The sequence below is a fragment of the Desmodus rotundus genome, chromosome 1 (genome assembly GCF_022682495.2).
Source record: "Desmodus rotundus isolate HL8 chromosome 1, HLdesRot8A.1, whole genome shotgun sequence".
Taxonomy (NCBI): Eukaryota; Metazoa; Chordata; class Mammalia; order Chiroptera; family Phyllostomidae; genus Desmodus; species Desmodus rotundus.
In genome coordinates, this window is record NC_071387.1 from 117739234 (window position 1) to 117758274 (window position 19041).

The following is a 19041-nucleotide window of genomic DNA, read 5'->3' on the forward strand; positions in this document are numbered from 1 at the left end:
ACTGAGGGCTTATTGTATTTTATTTTTTACCCTTATTTATTTGTCTTATTCTGTACTTACATTCTGCCAGGGCATCTGAATTCAAGCAGGAACATTTAGCCAATTAGTTGTTACTTATTCTGTGTAGTGGACAGTCAAGAGCAGGCCCCTCATAAAGAGTATAAAGTACAGAGAGTTGCAGAGAAAGGTTCATGTTTGTAGAACAAGCTATTGGCATTTGGGAACAGAATGAAGTGATTGACCACGTGTTTCCCTTTTTATACCAGCTACTTGGCAGGAAATAGAGACTTCCTTAATTCTATTGCTTATGAAAGGCACCTAGGAAAAACCACATCATTTCACTGGGTGTTTGGTAGAACCACTGATCAATCCATTAATGAGAAATAGCAGGAAATCTGATAATGAATTAATTATATTTGACACAATGCCACATTTATCATGAAGTAGGTCCCATTTGAATTTGAATTCCACACAAGAAGGTTTCATTAAAGAATTTTTCTAAAACGCTCATCATAACATACTCTCACCTATAAGGTATTACCAATGTCCTCACTGAGGAGACAGTGAAGAAGTTGTATCACTGCTTTGCATGAAGTTGAAAGAGAGTACAATATGGTATATATGAATGATCAAGAGACAATTTTACATTATTTTAAATTATTTGGAGCCCTTTCCCTCTATCCAGAAGTGTGACCCTAGCCTCATTCAACCTTTAGCACATCCAAACTCTTGACAAAGTTTATAATTGAGCTCTTGCAGTTGAGATGTATTTGAGAAATAGCTTTGCTTCTGGGTTTCCATGGAGACCGCTTCCCAACTTGTGGCTGAAGGTAACCTCTGTCGACCATGGCTGGGGGTAGTTATCAAGCTGTCACTGGCAATTTTCCCCCTCATTTACTAGAAGCAACATTCCAGAAAGAAAAATAACAGGATGACATGGTGAGAGCACACTCTCACTTTGAGACTGCAATTTTGGGAAGACTTCTACTGTCAGCTGCAAGCTCTTGGTCCCAGAGGAGAATGGCCGACCCTTAATCTGGGCAGCAGAGTGAGTAAGGAAAATAGCCCTGGCCTTGCGTTCAAACCGAGTAAGAGTTCTGGCCCTGGAGTGATAGCAGTAAGAACTTGGACGTGGCAGATCAGCAACAGGAGCATTGGTTTCTTCGTTCCTTTCTTATGAAGGCAGAGTAAGAGTTTTTTCCCTGCTTACTTAAAAAAATCCTTGAAACAATCAAAGAGTTAAGTGTGCTTTGTAAACTGTTATGTGCTGTACAGACATGAGGCTCTGGTCTTATTTCTGACTTTTGAATTACAGTGCCCAATATTATTTAAGTTCCTGAAGATAAAGCCTTGGTGTGTGGACCAAAACTGAGCTGACAGATATTGTGTGTTAGATTTAAGAGCAGCTAGGAAAAAATGAGAAAGTAATTCACAGTGTTTTTCAGGTCAGAATTCATAGATACCCACATGGAGTCTATTAATTGTATGAACATCTGTTAAAGGAATGAACTTGTTAAAAGTTTTTTTCCTTCATATAGAGAAATTGCTATAATATTTTAAACTGTGAAAGACAGATCTAATTTATGTATGTTTTCTGAGAACACAGGCACTACATACATTTTAAATGCAGCTAAAATTTGGCAAATGATTGTAGGAGAAACAATCTTACAACTGAATAAGTTCTTTTTTCAAAAGGGCTTTGTACTTTTAATGGATTTCGATTCTCAAGATGGTTTGGGCTGAATGAGCAGGTGAAACTGGATATTAGACATTTGCAGCTGACTTTTTATTCAGTAATCTCACTCCATCTCCAATTTCTTTTCTATTGCTAAGGAAATAAAATCTCCTAGTGTTTTACATCAAGCTGAGTCCAAAGGATACTCATTGAATTAGGAAAAAAGATCAGTTAAATAATGAACCATTTTAATCTACACAATGTCGATTAAATAATTCAATGACATCTAATTAAACACACATTTATTAAGTGACATTCTATCCCAGGTAAGGTTGTAGGAACTGTAGAAACAAACAAACAAATTGTCATGAATTTGTCCTCAAGAAACTGACAGTTCAGTGAGAAATTATAATTTAGTGTTATCAGTGCAATAATAAAACCACACACAGGAAGTAAAAATAACCTAACTAAAGAAGTTACTGATTTCTGGGGTTAGACAAGAAAGAATCCTAGGAGGTATGTCTCAGGTTCATCTCAAAAGCTCTTAAGAGATATGGTAGTTATACAGTTTGCGAGAAGCAGACATTTAAGGCCAAAGGAACAGCTTGTACACATCATAGCATGGTCTCATAAAGCATATTTGGGGAGCTACAGAGTGTTGGATGTTACTAAAAATGCAAGGCAGGAAAATGTCTGGGACTAGAGAGGTAGTCAGAAGCAGATGATGGAGACTTGTGTGCCGTGCTAAGCAATTTGGACTTTATTCCATAGATTTGTAGCATCCAGTATGGATGACCCTAACCATTTATGACTATTTCAATTACAATTTTAAGATGTGAATTCAGTTTCTTAATTTCACCAGCCACTCTTGATGTGCTCCATAGCTACGTGTGGCTAACAGCCCCACACTGGACAGCTCAGGTGCAGAATACCCCCCCACCGTCTGTTGGGTAGCACTGTCATAGATATTCGGGAGTCTTTGAAATGATGGGAAGTGGGAAAGTGTTCTGCTACTGTTTTGCATTTTAGAAAAGTAAGTTTGGTAGGAAGATAATTTGGGGAGGAGTAAGAAAAATTCCCATGCTAATCTAAACAAGATCACACAAGACTGCAAGGGCAGTGAGGATGGGATAGAGGTGTCAGACCTAAGAGGTAGAGTGGTGCGAGCTATGCTTCATCACTGAGTCGATCAATTGTGCACGAAACTGGTGAGAGATGACAATCACGATGGTGCATGAATAAAGGAATGTGTGTGTGTGAAGAAGGGCCCAGCAAATTTTGCTTGTGTGTGGAAAGTGGAGTAGAAGATTTCTGGAGATAATAGGATGGCAAGAACCAACGAAACAGGTTCCATGGCCCCATATAGGCCATGAAGTTTACAGCCTGCAATTTCCATTTTCAAGTAATCTCTTTGCCATTTCCGAAACCACAGGTATATTTGTCTTCCAGTCAAAGCACTTGAACTTCTTTATAAATCCTTGAGAGGTTCAGAGGCAAATTTAGAGAATGAATTTCTCCTGAAAATCTTACAAGGAAGTATGGTTCGAGGTTTCCAGTGTTCTAGTCTTTTAGCAATATATTTGTCTATAGGAATGACTCCAAGTATGACATCTTCCTACTGTACCTTCTGATGAAAGGCCCATTTGATGAATAGCCCAATTAGCCAAAGTTGTATTTAAGGTTTCTGTCGATTGCACCACTTATAGACAGATGGAAGCTAAGAATTCAAGCTATAATATTTTGTAAAATTGTAATGTTGGGACGTTGTCTCCTAAGGAAATACCCCTGACCCCCTTGCTCTCAACATTCTTCTTCTCTTGACTATTTCTTCCCTTATGCCACAGTATTAATATACACTATTACTACCAATAATAATCACGGCTATTATTTATTGAGCACATGTTATGTGTCAGCCCTGTATTTAATTCTTCTGGACATTATCTCCCCATGTTACCTCAGCTATGAGTGGTTGAGCCAGGTCTCAAATCTAGGTCCACTTGATTCCCAAACTCTGGTTTTCATTGGTTCACGCAGCTCTTTCCTTGGTGCAGGGCCCATTGGGTCCTCCATTAAGGAATTACCAGCAGAGCACAGCACTTGGCCATCATCTCCATAGCCATAAAAATGTTTTTTTTTTAAATGAGTCCTTAAAAAATAAAGAAATACTGGCCTGCAGTGGTGGAGAGAAGAGAGGGCCTGTGTCAGTGAGAGGGCTTGTCCTTTCCTTCTTCCAGGATGGCATGCACACAGTATGACAAGTATGACAAGACCAGTCTGGGGAAGTGGTAAAACACTAACTAAAATATGTGGATGCTGATGAGGCATGGTATTCAGCCAGGGCCCTTGGGGTCAGCAAGGAAGCTGGAAACATTCAGTGTCAGCAGGACCAGACCACAGAGATGCCATGCCTCTCAAGCACTTCCGTCCTCAGGGGGTTAATGGTCATTCAACACAACTGCCAAAGAAAAAACCCACTAGACATAGATTATAAATATCTATTAAACATGTAGGAAACATGAAAACTTACTAAACATTAACAACATACCATTTTATGGCTTCCAAAGTAGCTAGAACTTTTTTTGATTAGGGGTATGCTGGAATGGGCAATTTCATATATTGCTGATAGGTGGGTAAATGTGAAAAATCTTCTAAGAAAGCAATTTGACAATGTTTGAAAAGGTTAAATGTGATTTTCTTTTATCCTCAATTCTACCTGAAGAAATACAGGGTCCAGCACAAATAATACCCCCTTTTTATTACATAAAAATCTTTTATTACAAAATCATAAGCATGTAATTCTGTACCATAACAATACCACACTCAAGCGCACCATGTGACATTTTAGGTGAAATGTTCAAATTGTTGTCCATCTCAAGTGAGACATTCATGCATCCGACCAACCACACTCAGTGGTGGTACTTCTGACGGACCCTGTATATTCTAAAGAGTGAACTCAGATACAAATGGAGAGAAAGCCAAATGACCTTCAGGAGAGAGATGGAGAAGTAAATTCTGGAGTGTTCATAAACTGAATTTTTTGCAGTTAATCAAAACAGATCCCACCGGGATTAAATGTGTGTTAATAAAGATGGCAGGGGAATACAATACAATGCTACTTGTAGATGATTCTAGATTTGGGGATTATACATGTTTTATTCTTTTTTTCTATAATTCCCAAGTTTTTGACCAAAAAGACTAAATTACAATTAGTACATACTAGGGAAGTAGTTTGATGTAGTGGAAAGAGCACTGGGCTTTGGAGTCAGACTTCCTGGGCTCAAATACCAGTTCTATACTTATTAAGTCTGTGATTTTGAGCAACTTGTTAACCACTCTGTGTATCAGTTTTCTCTTCTCTGAAATGGGATGATGATCATGTACACCTCATGGAGGTTGAATGAGTTAGTACACATACACTGATTTTGAACAGTGCCTGGCTCATAGAGAAATTATATAGTGTTAGTTATTACTGTTATTTATATTAATATGGTGACATTCTAAGGAAGATCTGAGTTTTAATTAAAGCTGGGTTACACAGTAGCTGTATAATATTCAGCTGTATAATAGTCAACCCTTGCTGAATATTATACATTTTTTCATTTATAAAATGTGTGCAATAATGCCAATCTTGTGTTTTAATGAAAATTATGATTATGTATAATACATATTTATAATATGATATGTGATATATAAATGGTTGTTTGGAAAGATTATTACCTACATAACCTGTATATAATATATATACATAGTGTGTATGTATGGGTGTATATATATATATATATATAACATAGAACATATACACACATAGTATAAGCTAAATACATAAGTCATTTATGCATATAATATAAATTAAATCAATTACAGTTATTAAGTTTAGAATCAGAAAAATAGGCTGTCAACCTGAGAAGAACACACGTAGAGAACACTGGGGGTCGTCATCCTGCGGTAACATCTCGTTTGCGTTCTGTCGTGTATCTAATGAACAGGCTTCCTGATGCAATTCTGTGCTAACTGAGCACACTCGGTGAGAAAAAGAAACACAGTATTGTATCAAATCTTCCCAAATGTCCAATCACATGAAGCAGTGACGGAAGTCATAAGTTAGCCCTTGGAGGCAGCAATGGCCACCTTGGACAGGATGATTCTTTTTAAGGGGCTGCCTGACAATAAACAAAGAGCTAAGGGATCATTCACTCAGGTAATTTACAGTGTGAAGAAGGCTGTTTCAGGTTACAGAGAAAGTTGCTGAGCAGAGTGTGTCCATGGGGAATGGAAGGCACCTGTGTGTGTATGTGTGTGTGTACTAGGTGGGTGGGAGGGGGCTTGCTTTCCTGACACCCTTTTCCCCTAAGACACATACTCTGTGCTCTGGTCTTCTGGATCTTCACCTGATTTCTCACAGTGGAGGTGGTTGGCCCTTGAAAAAACACCTAACAGAGAAGACCAAGAAGTATGTGTGGCTCAGCTGTGACTTCCCAGGTAACTGCAAGGTGCCTTCCCATGCAGCAGACTCGGTGATCATCCCTGTGTCCTCTGACTTGAACACAGTGACTGCATTAGCATCTGGTCTCTGTGCCCTGTACATTCAGTTCTAAGTCATTGGCACAGATTAGGTACAAATTGTCCCTCTGAATTAGAAAGCTCCATACTCAGATGAAAACTATTGATTTCCAATCTACTACCTAAAAGACTCTATCATTAGGCCACATTAGGTAATTCGCTCCAATTTTGACTTTTGGATTTGGGCCTGAAATTCCATTTTCAGGCCATGATGTTATGTTGTTTAATTAGTTAAAAGAAAGAAAGAAAGAGTTGCTGTAAACCAGGGCACTTATTTAGGATTCTAGGATCGCCTTGCCTCTCCTGTTCCCTTACATGCTCCAACTCTTACAAGAACTCGTGAAGGAACTTAACATCTGATTCCTACTGGTGAATCAGGAAAACCATTAACACTCAAGAAACGCCACGTATGCTCCTCCTGAAATTTAACTCTTTGTTGCAGGCTGGAAAGATGCCCTGTATCAGCCTCTGCCTTAAGAGTGCCATTCCCTGCTCCCCAAATTGTAGCATATCGTAGACAAAAGACAAATTTCCTGAATACAGAGTGAGCCTTCACAAATCAATGAGAACAAAAATCAGTAACCAGTCTCAGTCTGCACGTGTGAAGCCTTGTCTATTCTGATAGTCCCTGCTCTCTGGTGCCCAGGGGCCACTCCCAGCATGTAACGGGTATGCAGATAACCTAAAGAAAAAATATGCTTGAGTTCACCATTAAGTAAATGAACGTAATTAAAATAAAATGAAACTTTTATATTGACAAAAATGAAAAAGGTTGATAACACCCTGTGTTGGTGGAGGTTTGAAGAAAACAGGTATTTTCTTTTTTTTTTTTTTATTGTTATTCAATTACAGTTGTATGCCTTTTCTCCCCATCCCTCCACCCCACCCCAGGTGAACCCACCTCCCTCCCCCCTCTCCACCCTCCCCCTTGGTTTTGTCCATGTGTCCTTTATAGTAGTTCCTGTAATCCCCTCTACCCACTGTCCCCGCCCCCACCCCCCACCCCCGCCCTGGCTATTGTTAGATTGTTCTTAACTTCAATGTCTCTGGTTATATTTTGTTTGCTTTTTCCTTCTATTGCTTATGTTCCAGTTAAAGGTGAGATCATATGGTATTTGTCCCTCACTTCCTGGCTTATTTCACTTAGCATAATGCTCTCCAGTTTCATCCATGCTGTTGCAAAGGGTATAAGCTCCTTCTTTCTCTCTGCTGCGTAGAATTCCATTGTGTAAATATACCATAGTTTTTGGATCCACTCGTTTGCTGATGGGCACTTTGGTTGCTTCCAGTACTTGGCTATTGTAAATTGTGCTGCTATGAACATTGGGGTGCACAGATTCTTTTGGATTGGTGTTTCAGTGTTCTTAGGGTATAATCCCAGCAGCGGAATTACTGGGTCAAAGGGCAGTTCCATTTTTAGTTTTCTGAGGAAATTCCATATTGTTTTCCACAGTGGCCTCACCAGTCTGCATTCCCACCAACAGTGCACGAGGGTTCCCTTTTCTCCACATCCTCTCCAACATTTGTTTGTGGATTTGTTTATGTTGGCCATTCTGACTGGTGTGAGATGATACCTCATTGTGGTTTTAATTTGCATCTCTCTGATGGCTAGTGATGCTGAGCATCTTTTCATATGTCTCTGGGCCCTCTGTATGTCTTCCTTGTAGAAGTGTCTGTTCAAGTCCTTTGCCCATTTTTTAATTGGGTTGTTTGTCTTCCTGGAGTGGAGTCGTGTGAGTTCTTTATATATTTTGGAGATCAGGCCCTTGTCGAAAACAGGTATTTTCAAACACTGTCTGTGAAGGATTTAAAGTGGTACAGTCCTTGGGTTTGCAGACACACCATTGTCATACGATAGTATGTATGTAAGTATGCTCATTTAAGGAACATTTGTAAGAGTGAAATATAAAAAAATACCCACATTAATACATATTTTATAGCTACAGAAAAAATTTGATGAGCATTCACCTCATACTTATCTCTTCAGTAAAAGTTTCACAGTAAATATTTCATTTAATCCATTCAATAAACTAGGAATTTGATTCTATGAATATTCGTTAGTTTCAGGTGAAGACAGATCCAAAGATGACGAAATAGGAAAACCTTAGGTCTTAATTTTTTCTCTTCTTTCTTTTAGTACCTAGTGCAACATACCATTCTAGATGTTTCATGGATTTCGGTGCATTTAATTTAATATAGGTTAGGCCTGTTATTATCATCCTCATTTTACAGTTGAGGAAACAGTCTCTTAAAACAGGTTAAGTAACTTGGCCAGGATCTCAAACACAGCAAGTGACAGAGACGTACTATTAACCACCACGCTGTGCGTTTTTCTAGTTAAAGATGAAATACTTAGGTTTGTATCCTTTTCTGATCTAATTAAATGTTCTAAGGCTCAATTTATTCCTCTATGGAATAGAAATAACAGTATTATGTGAGATAACAAATCTAAACTGAATTAAATGTAGCTTAGAAGTAAATATATGGTTAAAATGGCATTCAATTGAGAGAGAGAGAGAGAGAGAGCACCAACTATATTTTGTCGGTAAGAAATCTATTTAAAACAGGAAGACTCAGGTATGTTAAAAGTAAACTCATGAAGAAAAATATACCATGTTAGTACTGATCAAAATAAAGCTGGAGTGGCTATATTAATTTCATACACAGAAGATGTCAAAACAAGGTAAATTATTAGGGATAAAGAGGAGCATTACATAATAATAAATGGGTTAATTCTCCAAAAGACATGATTCTAAATGTGTATGTTCCTAACAACAAAGCCTTATCAAAATAGGTAAGGCAAAAACTGACAGAACCTCAAACACAAATAGAAAAATCCAATAGTAAGAAACTTCAACACAAATTTTTCAGTAACTGATAGATCAAGTGAGCCGAAAGGTCAGTAAGTTGCCCTATCAATTCATCTAATTGCCATTTATAGAATATTCTAACCAACGAGAACAAAATATACATCTCTCTGAAGCTAACATGACACTCCCTCAAAACAGATCATATTCTGCACCATAAAACACACTTAAATGTTTTTTTAAAATAAAACTTATATAAAGTATGTTCTCAGACCATAATCAAATTAAACTAAAATTTAATAAAAGAATGGTAGCTAGAAAAATCTACAAATATTTGATAATTAACAACACACTTGTAAATAACACAGAAGTCATAGAAAAAGTCTCAAAGCACATTGAAAAATATTTCACACTAAATGAAGATAAAAATGCAACTTACTGAAATTTGTTGGCTGTAGTAGAAGCAAAGATGCTGAAGGGGAAATTTATAGCATTAAATACATACATTAGGAAATAAGAAAAATCTAAAACCAATAGCCTAAGCATCTGCCTTAGTAAACTAGGGAAAGAAGAGCAATTTAGACCTAAAGCAAGCAGAAGAAAGGAAATGATAAAAATTAAAACAGAAATCAATGAGATTGGAAACAGGATAATAATAGAGAAAATCAAAGAAACCAGAAGTTGATTATTCTCCACACTGTTGCTATAGAGGCTACACTGGTTTATAATTTCACCCACAGTGCACCAGGGCTCCCTTTTTCCCACATCCTTGCCAAACTTATTTCTTGATTTTTTAAAAATAATTCTGACAGGTGTGAGGTGGTATCTCATGGTTTTTATTTGCATTTCTGATAATTAGGATAATTAGTGATATTTAGCCTGATGAGAGAGGGTGAGGGATGGGGAATGGGGAAAAAAAAAAACAGTGAAAGGGATTGAAAAGTACAAACTTCCAGATATAAAATTAGTCATGAGGATGTAAAGTACAGCATAGTGAATGTGGTAAATAATGTTGTTAGGACAAGGGATGGTGCCAGATGGGCACTAGACTTACTGTGGTTACCACATCATAAGGCACATAAATGTCTAATCACAATGTTGTACACCTGAATCTAATACAACATTGTATGTCAACTATAATTTTAAAACAACTAAAAAAATTTTAAGCCAGTTCTCTAAAATAATCAATAAAATTTATAAACCTCTAGTCAGGCTAACCAAGAAAAAAGAGAGAAGACACAAATTAGCAGCATCAGAAATAAAGACGGGTTATCACTACTGGTTCTACAGTTGTTACAAGGATAATTAAGGAACACTATGAAGAATTCTATGCCCATAAATTTGACAATATAAATAAAATGGACCAATTGCTTGAGAGACACAAGTTACCAAAACTCACACAAGAAGAAATAATTTTAATAGTCTATATCTATTAAATAAATTCAGCTAATAATTAACAACTTCCCCAAAAAGAAATCACCAGGCCCAGATGGTTTCACTGGAAAATTCCAGCAAGTATTTAAAGAAGAAATAGAGCTAAGACTTCACAATCTCTTGCACAAACAGAAGTAGCAGAAATACTTTCTAACTCATTTTATGAGACCAGCATTATGTAAATAATAACACAAGATAATAACACTGTAAGTAAGGAAAACTACAGACCAACATCTCTAATGAACATAGATGTAAAACTTTCCCACAAAGATATGAGCAAATTGCACGATGCACAGAGAAAATTATTCCTCACAACCAAGCAAGGTCACACGCAAGGACCTGAACAAGTGAAAATCAATGTCCTGCACCATGTGTACACGCTGGAGAAGGAAAGTCATGTTATCATACCAACCGATGCAGAAAACCTTTTAGGTTTGGTTAACAAAAGTTAACGCCTGTTCAGGATATAGAACTCTCATCAAATTAGAAGTAGAGTAAATGTCAATGTAGTAAAAACATCCACGAAGAACCTGTGGCTGACATCATACTTAATGGGGAGAAACTGAATGCTTTTCCCTGAGACTGAGAACAAGGAAAGGATGTACTTGTCCCCAGTCTGATTCAACATCATCTGGAGTCCTACCTAGTGTAATAAGACAAGGAAACAAATATAATATATATGGAAAAAACACAAAATTTCCTTTATAAACAGATACAGTTATCCATGTAGAAAATAAGAAAAGAACAAAAAAACTTCCTGGGACTACTTGGTGAGTGTCACAAGGTTGCAGTGTACAAGGCAAACACACAAAATTCAAGTGTGTTTTTACTTTTTTGCATGAACAATAAAAGTTTGAAACACTTTTAAAATTACTATTTACAATACTTCCCCCCAAAGTGAGGTACTTAGGTGCAATACTAGGTGTAAATCTAACAAAGTCTGTACAAGACACATGTTCACGTCCTTTAATAGGCAAATGTGAACACAAACTAGTACGCGCATCCAACGCAATATTTTTCAGTGATAAAAGGACGTGAGCTCTCAAGACACAAGGAGACACGGATGAATATAAAATGCCTATTGTTAAGTAAAAAAAGCTAGTCTGTTAAAGTTACATAATGTGTGACTCCCAGCGCATGACATTTTGAAAGGAAGAACCAGTCGAGGTGATAGACAGATCAGTGGTCGCCAGGAGCAGGGGTCCCAGGGGAGAGACGAGGTTTCTTTCAGTCAGTGAAGCGTGGGGGGCTTTTTAGGATTGTAAACCATTCACTCTGATACTGCGATGGCAGATACAAGACACTAGGCATCTATCAAACCCACGGAACTTTACAGCTCAGAGTATGAACATTAGAGTGTGTACATTAAAAACATAATTTAGGAGTACAGAGGATCCCAGATGGAATTCAGAATGTAACAAAAACAATCTAAATGTATTACAAATGTATAAAACAACCTCACTGAAGAAGATTGGGGAGAAATGCACTGAAATTAAAATTAAATGCAAAAGAAACTGTACATAAGCAATGTACTCTAGTTGATAAATGTGTATACCACTGAGATATAAGTTCACTGTTCTGGTACCGCTGTACATTTATATTTGAAATGAACAATGAAGTGAATGGACGGAGGTGGTGGGAGTCAGTCTTCTCACTGTTGGAATGGAAGTTTATATATCAGCAAGGGGAGGAGGCTAGAATAATAACTGTGGCGATAAATTAGAGTTGGAGACACCAGTAAGAACTCACATTGACATTAATATAGATAACAATGGCTACATACAGAAATGTGTGTGTATGTATGTACACACACACACACACACACACACACATATATACCAGTTAGTGTACACACATATATTTCCTTGTTCTTTCATCACAAGAACCAAGAAGAGGGTCAAGAAGCAACCACAACACAGCAGCAATGGCCATTTCTAGCATCCAAATTTTAGTTTTTAATACTATTCTCCAAAAGAACAAGGCTTGGAGAAGTGGCCGATCCTAGGATTAGGGAAGAAAACATATAAGATGAGCCTGGTGCATCTCATAGTGCCAGAGAGTAAAGAACACTGCCCCCCTCACCATAAGAAAAAAACAACAAATAAAAAACAAGCCAAAAAACAAAAAAGCACAATGTCAAAAGATATGTCAAAAGAACACTGGAGCCAGCTGAAAGGACTTCCAATGGTGCAGAAATAATTTGAGCAATAGAATAAATAAAATAGTATTCAATTATAACCTAAAATATAAAATAAATATTCATGAGCCTAAGCTCATATAAATAATTGAGTAAGCAAATAAATGGGGGAGAATAGACAAATCTTTTATGCAGAAGAATTCCAAATAATTCATGTAGCTACTCCACCTTCAAGGAGGTGGAGCATAACCCCGCACTCCTGAAGTGTGGGCTGCGCATAGTGATTTCTTTCCAAAGAGCACAGCGTGGAAAGGGAGAAAGAGAAAAGTAAATTTACAGAGGAGAAACCTGGTAAACAGTACTTTCACCAGGTGATCAAGGTCAACTCCAACAGTCATAAGTCATGTTGATAGTATGTACCTTTGATATGATGTGAAGAAAATGGCACTTTACCTCTGTGTTCTTCTTCCCAAAACCTCATTTAAAAAAAAAAACAGTCTAGTCATAAGAAGAATATCAGATAAGTCTCAAGAGAGGGGCGTCCTACAGTACGTTTTACCAGGACTCCTCAAAATCAACAAGATCATCAAAGACAAGGAAGACCTGAGAAGCCTCCACAACCAAGAGGAACCTAAGGAAACAGGACAACTAAATGTAATGTGTCACCTGGATGGGATCCTGAAGTAGGAGAAGGGTATTAGGTAAAAACTATTGAAATCTGAATAAAGTGTGGACTTTAGTTAATAATGCATAAATGTTGGTTTATTATAATTATAACACATGTGTCACACTATTGTAAAATGTTAATAACAGGGGAAAATGGAGATGAGATATATGGGAACTCTCTGTACTATCTTCTCGATGTTTTTGTAAATACAAAGTTGAGATAAAATCTTTAAAAACATTTATACAAAAATATTGTTATGGCTTAACTCCCACATGATCTGTAAGAAATCCAGCTCCCTCAAGCTGACCACAAAATGCCTTGGCATGTTCTGCCAGTTCTCAAGAGACACCTCCAATGTCCCTTTGCACACTAGTAGGACTTCTCCCCTCCCAAAGTCTCTACCCACAGTTGCCTGTGGCAGTGGCCCCTGCTGAGATACTTGTCCCAAATAACAACCCTTCTGCAAATGTTTGCTGAACACACTGCCACGGCTGCCCACCAGAGGAGTCACCTCTACAGTGTCCACAGATCGCCCACCAAAGCTACAACAGCCACAGGTATTGATGTAGCTCTCTGGCTGCAACTCCTCTGCCATGTGTCTTCCACAGGATCCTTGGCCCAGGCTGAGTCCAGGAGCAGAGAGAGACCTTTCTGTGCTCAGAATCTTCAGCCTTCCTCTCCAGCACAGGCTCATTCGCCTTACACCAAAGCTGCAGTTTCTCATTCTCTTTCCTTTGCAGAAGTTCTTTCTGCAATCTTGACCCATCTTGTGGACGAATCCACCTCTCCTGGCCTCAGAGCAAGGCAGCATCATGAACAGCGGGAGTGAACTTGGTTTAGGATGTGGACTTGAGGTTTGGGAGATTTGAAAGCAATACTGAACTGGTGGATGTGGAGGTTCTTAGTACAGTTCCTAGCACATTATAAATGCTCAGAAATCTCTATGACTAGTACCAATTCCCCATTCACATTATGTTTTTTGTTGTTATGAGTTCTTCACAATACAATGGAAATGAAAACAGTTTCTGAAGACTGGAACCAGAGACTTTTCAGAGAGGAGTTATCTCTGCTTAGGAAACCACCTTTATGAGCCACACAGTGTAGAAGCCAAGACCCTGTGGAGGTGGGAAGGCGATTGTGCTACCAACGAAACAGATAAAACCTTCTATAGCAAAATAAATAGAAATTAGCAGGAGAACAGAAAAGGAAGAGAGAAGAGGAAAAAGGTCTGGCTTAGTGGAGGTCCATGGACTTAGAGAACAGGATGTGGAACATTATGTTTTAAATTGTCTGCATTTGAGTACCTAGTAAAGTTGGCTACAAATATGAAGGAAGTCCAGCTCTGAAAGGAGATGGTTTCCCTGTCTGTATGAGGGAAGCAACATCACAAAGTATTACAAAAAGAATAAACACCAAAGCTTGGAGCGAGGGTGACCAGGGATAGACATCCACCCAAAATCTTCAAACACCTTTAGGAGAGACAAGGGGCCACTCATAGTTTATGGAATGAAGTTGCAAAACAAACGAAATCTGAAGTTTAAGGGGAAGCATAATTTCAGCTGACATCTGAGTGACAATAGCATCCCTTTGAGATCGAGTAAACTGAACTTCAGAGTATTTAAGTGAATTACTTATGTTCACATGACTGGACCATATTGGACCAAGGACTCACCTCACCTCATTTGTGAGTGTGAAAGTGGTCACTTAGAAAGCTTGAAAATGAGTTTTTGCCTTGACAAAAAGTCTAATAAACTTCTCCATCTTGTGCCTTTTTAATGAATATTTCTGCTTATCAGGTACCAGATGTTCCTTTTAGGACATCAATAAATAAGAACACATCTAGAAAACAATTCAGACCAACGCAGATGCCTTCAGTTGGTATCTTGCCATCACTCTCACTTTCCTATTCCACTCCCCTGCCTGGGATTCTTTGTTCCTGACCGATGGTTCACGCTTAGGGTTATTCCTTCAAGAACCTGCCTCTGCCTGGACAACTACATCTTGGTTTTCAATTTTTCCAGCTGTGGTGGCAAATTTTTAGTATTTGGGATTTGGCTGCCTTGCCTGACCATGACTCTGGGGTGATGGGCTGAACCTTCCTCCCACATATTGGTTTTTGGAACTAAATTTTTAAGTTTCTGGTTTCCATTTGGTTTTCAGACCCACATCATACCAGAACCCAGAAAACTAAAATTAAAACATTAAGCATTTATTGACCATGTCCTGTAATAACACCAAAAGCACAAAATTCAACTGCCTAAAGAGGTGAGATTAGTACATAGAGCTGTGGATTGGAATTAGGAAGTTGTTCCTGAGGAATTAACTGCAGTGGAGGAGATACACCCTGATTTCACAGGAGAAGGAGAAGGAAGAGGAGGAAGAGGGTGAGGAGGCAGAGATCTAGTGTGAATCTGACCTGGTGTGTTGCACAGCTGCCTGAGTAAAACTAGGAATATGAAACACTAACAGCAATTAAAGTCAAACTGGAAAAATGGGAAGACAGGAGTATAAATATAGGGAGAACTCAAGCATCAGGGTGAGAATGGGAACAGGTTAGAAAGGAGTGAGAGAGTCTGTTAGGAACAAGCCTGTGGAAGCTTAGCTCACTTTTTTAGTAACTGGCAGGCAAAACATCTCAAGGCCGTAGATAGGATGGGAGTGGCTGGAACTCTATCTTTGTCTTTGTGCAACCTCAGAATTGATGCAATCCAGCAACTTCGTTAGATGTTTTTCCAACGCACTGCCTTCGAATTGAAATGGACTCTGAGATTGCACTGTGGCTCCAGTTAGCTAGAGGGTTTTTGCACCTGTGGAGAGAAAAGGTCTTACAAACTTCTCGTGTCTTTGGGTTTCAGAATGCAGATCATCTCTCCGGGTTGAGTATTATGAGGTGGCCCTTCTTTCCATTTCTGTCTCAGATCACTAAACTCAGAGCCCTTCTTTCATAGCCACTTCTCAATTCCTTCAGCTATTACTTTGTTGGAAAGAAAACATGACCTCCCTCCTCAGGGCCTGGCCATCTAATGATTCTGTCATGGTTAACTTTATGTGTCAACTCTAGGCTGTGGTGGCCAGTTATTTGGTCCAACACTAGCCTATATACGTATACATATATATGGATGTGGATATGGATAGGGTATGTGTGGATATACACTCGTATATTCTGCTCCTCTGGAGACGCCTAACTGATTGACAGATACATGTTCCAAACCCAACTCAGTGAGCAAATTAATGATAACGAATGAGCAAAGGTGTTTTACTGCCTTGGGTTTCACTGAGTCATTTAGTCTAAAAGAATAATGATAATAGTAGGAAGAAGAAGATGAGGAAGGGGAAGGAGGAGGAGAAGGGGGAAGAGGCAAAGAAAAGTTGGAAGGGTTGGAAAGGGGAGTGGGAGTGAGAGCAGGAATTGGAGGAATTGCCCTAAGGTAGTATATACTTTGAACTTGTTTTTCTGATTGAAAGGGAAAGAAAGTTTATGTGCTATTTCTCTATCTGTAGTACGTACACGAGCCACTGTTTTATCTCAAGCTACAAAAGATGAATAGAGATAGAGATGGTGGGAGAGAGAGAGAGAGAGAGCACACACCAGTGGATTCTACAGCAAGTAGCTTGGGTTCTAGCGTCATCAGTAAGTGAAAGAAAGGGGACAGGAGCACACTTGTGCTCAGGGCAGGTGGCACTCCAGCACTGTCTCATCCTGGCTGGCTAATGGACCAGCAGGTAATGGGAAAGGGGCTAGGAGTCAGGGGCTGGTGATGTCACAGGCATATTAGCCTCATTGTCTCCTGGTGATCAGCCTCCTGCTGATGTGATTCCACTGAGGCTGCACGTGTTTCTTTTCTTTTTGTGGCAATGCAATATTGCCGCAAACAGGGTCACATCAGCCTGAGACAAAGAAGAAGCTGGGCACCATGTCTGTAGGTAGAAAAAGGATCTCTGGGAAGCAAGGGAGCCTGGATGTCCTCAGAGTTCAGGGAGGCACACAGCGCTCCCAGTCCTGCTCCAGCACACTACAGAGCTGGGAGATGCTCTCCCTTGCTCAGCCTCCAGGGGGAACACGGAACAACCCTGAAGGTGTCTTCAGGACTTTCTCTGATTGTCTTCTGTGATGGCAAAACGAAGTTAGTAGTGCTATACAGTAAACCCTCCTCATAGGCCCAGTGCCCATTGTTTCTGTAAGAAGCAGCCACTCCTTGCTTTCCTGAGCCCTGTGTACTCTTTCAGAGGTAAAATGTGGGGATGCTGAAAGTAAAGTCTCTGAGTCTCGGATTATGTAAAAATTGTTCCTCTGGGGAATCTCAGTTGATGACTCCATTCTTCCAGTTCCTCCATTAAAAATCAACAAACAAACAGAAAACCTTGCAAGATTCCTCGACTCTCATTTTACTTTCATATTCCACATTCAACCTGACAACAGAACCTACTGGCTTATTTTCAAAATACAATAAATCTGAAATCAAGACTATTTCACCCTTTTCTACATAGTCTTAGTCACCGTCATCTCTTGCTGGATCATTGCAAGCGCCTCCTAATGGGCCTTCATGCTTCCGTCCTTTCTCTCCTCCCCCCACCACCCGATTCTCAATCATCAGTCAGAATAACCCTGCTGAGCTACAAGTCAGACCTTATCACTCCCCTGCTAAAAACTGCCCAGTGTCAAAAGATAAAAATCATCAATCTCTTCACTAGTGATTCTCAACCATTTAGTCTCAGGACACTTTTAGACTTATGTAAACTTATTGAGGACTATAAAGAACTGTTGTTTATGTGAAGTATACCTATCAGTGTAGATCATATTAGAAATTAAAATTGAGAACTTAAAGAACATGTGTAACTCACTGAAAAATAACAATAATAAAACTATATCATGTATTACTATAAATAACATTTTTATGAAAAATAACTATGATTTCCAAAACCAAAAAATTTAGTGGTAAGAGGAGCACTGTGGGGCATTTTTTAAAAACTCTTTAGTATCTAGCTAAGTAGATAGAAGACAGACTAAGTTCTCATATCAGCTCCTACATTCACTCTACCAAAATATCACATATCATATTGTCTCTGGAAAACTCCATTGTATACTAAAACAGAACAATAGTAAAAAAAAAAAAAAAAAGGCAAATAACTTCTCAGTATTATTACAAAACATTTTTTTTAATTTCTTGGATCTCCCAAAAGCTTCTGGGGAACCCCAGGATCCCTGGCCCACACTTTGAGAAGGACTACTCTAAACCACCTGGCCCCACCACTCCATGACCTCCTCTGGATCCTACAGTTCCTTGTTGATACAACTCCCAACCTCAAGGGCATCCTCTCACTTCATCCCTCAGCGCTGAGTACTTTCTCTTCCCCATAGAGTCCTACCTTGCACTCTGTCATTACCTGTAGGTCTTTGCTCAATTGTCACTTCACTGAAACTTCCTCTGACCACCCACTTCGAGTTTTACATCCTCCGCAGGAACCCTCCCCTGTGACCAACTGAGTGAGAGACAGGCTGCCTGCTGAAGTTGTGTGCTCTCCATCCTTGGAAGAGTTAGAGTATCTAAGAGGACAATGTGACTGGTGCTCTAGCATAGCTCAAAAAATATGGCTTCAGAGAAAGATTCATGTTTAATTCCTGGCTTCATCACTCAGTTACTGTATAGCTGTAGGCAAGTCACAAAATTCCCAAACTTCAGTTTCTTTATCTGTAAAACTCAAATAACAGTACTTATGTCGAAGGCATGAAGATGAGAGATAATAAATGGAGAGTGTTTGA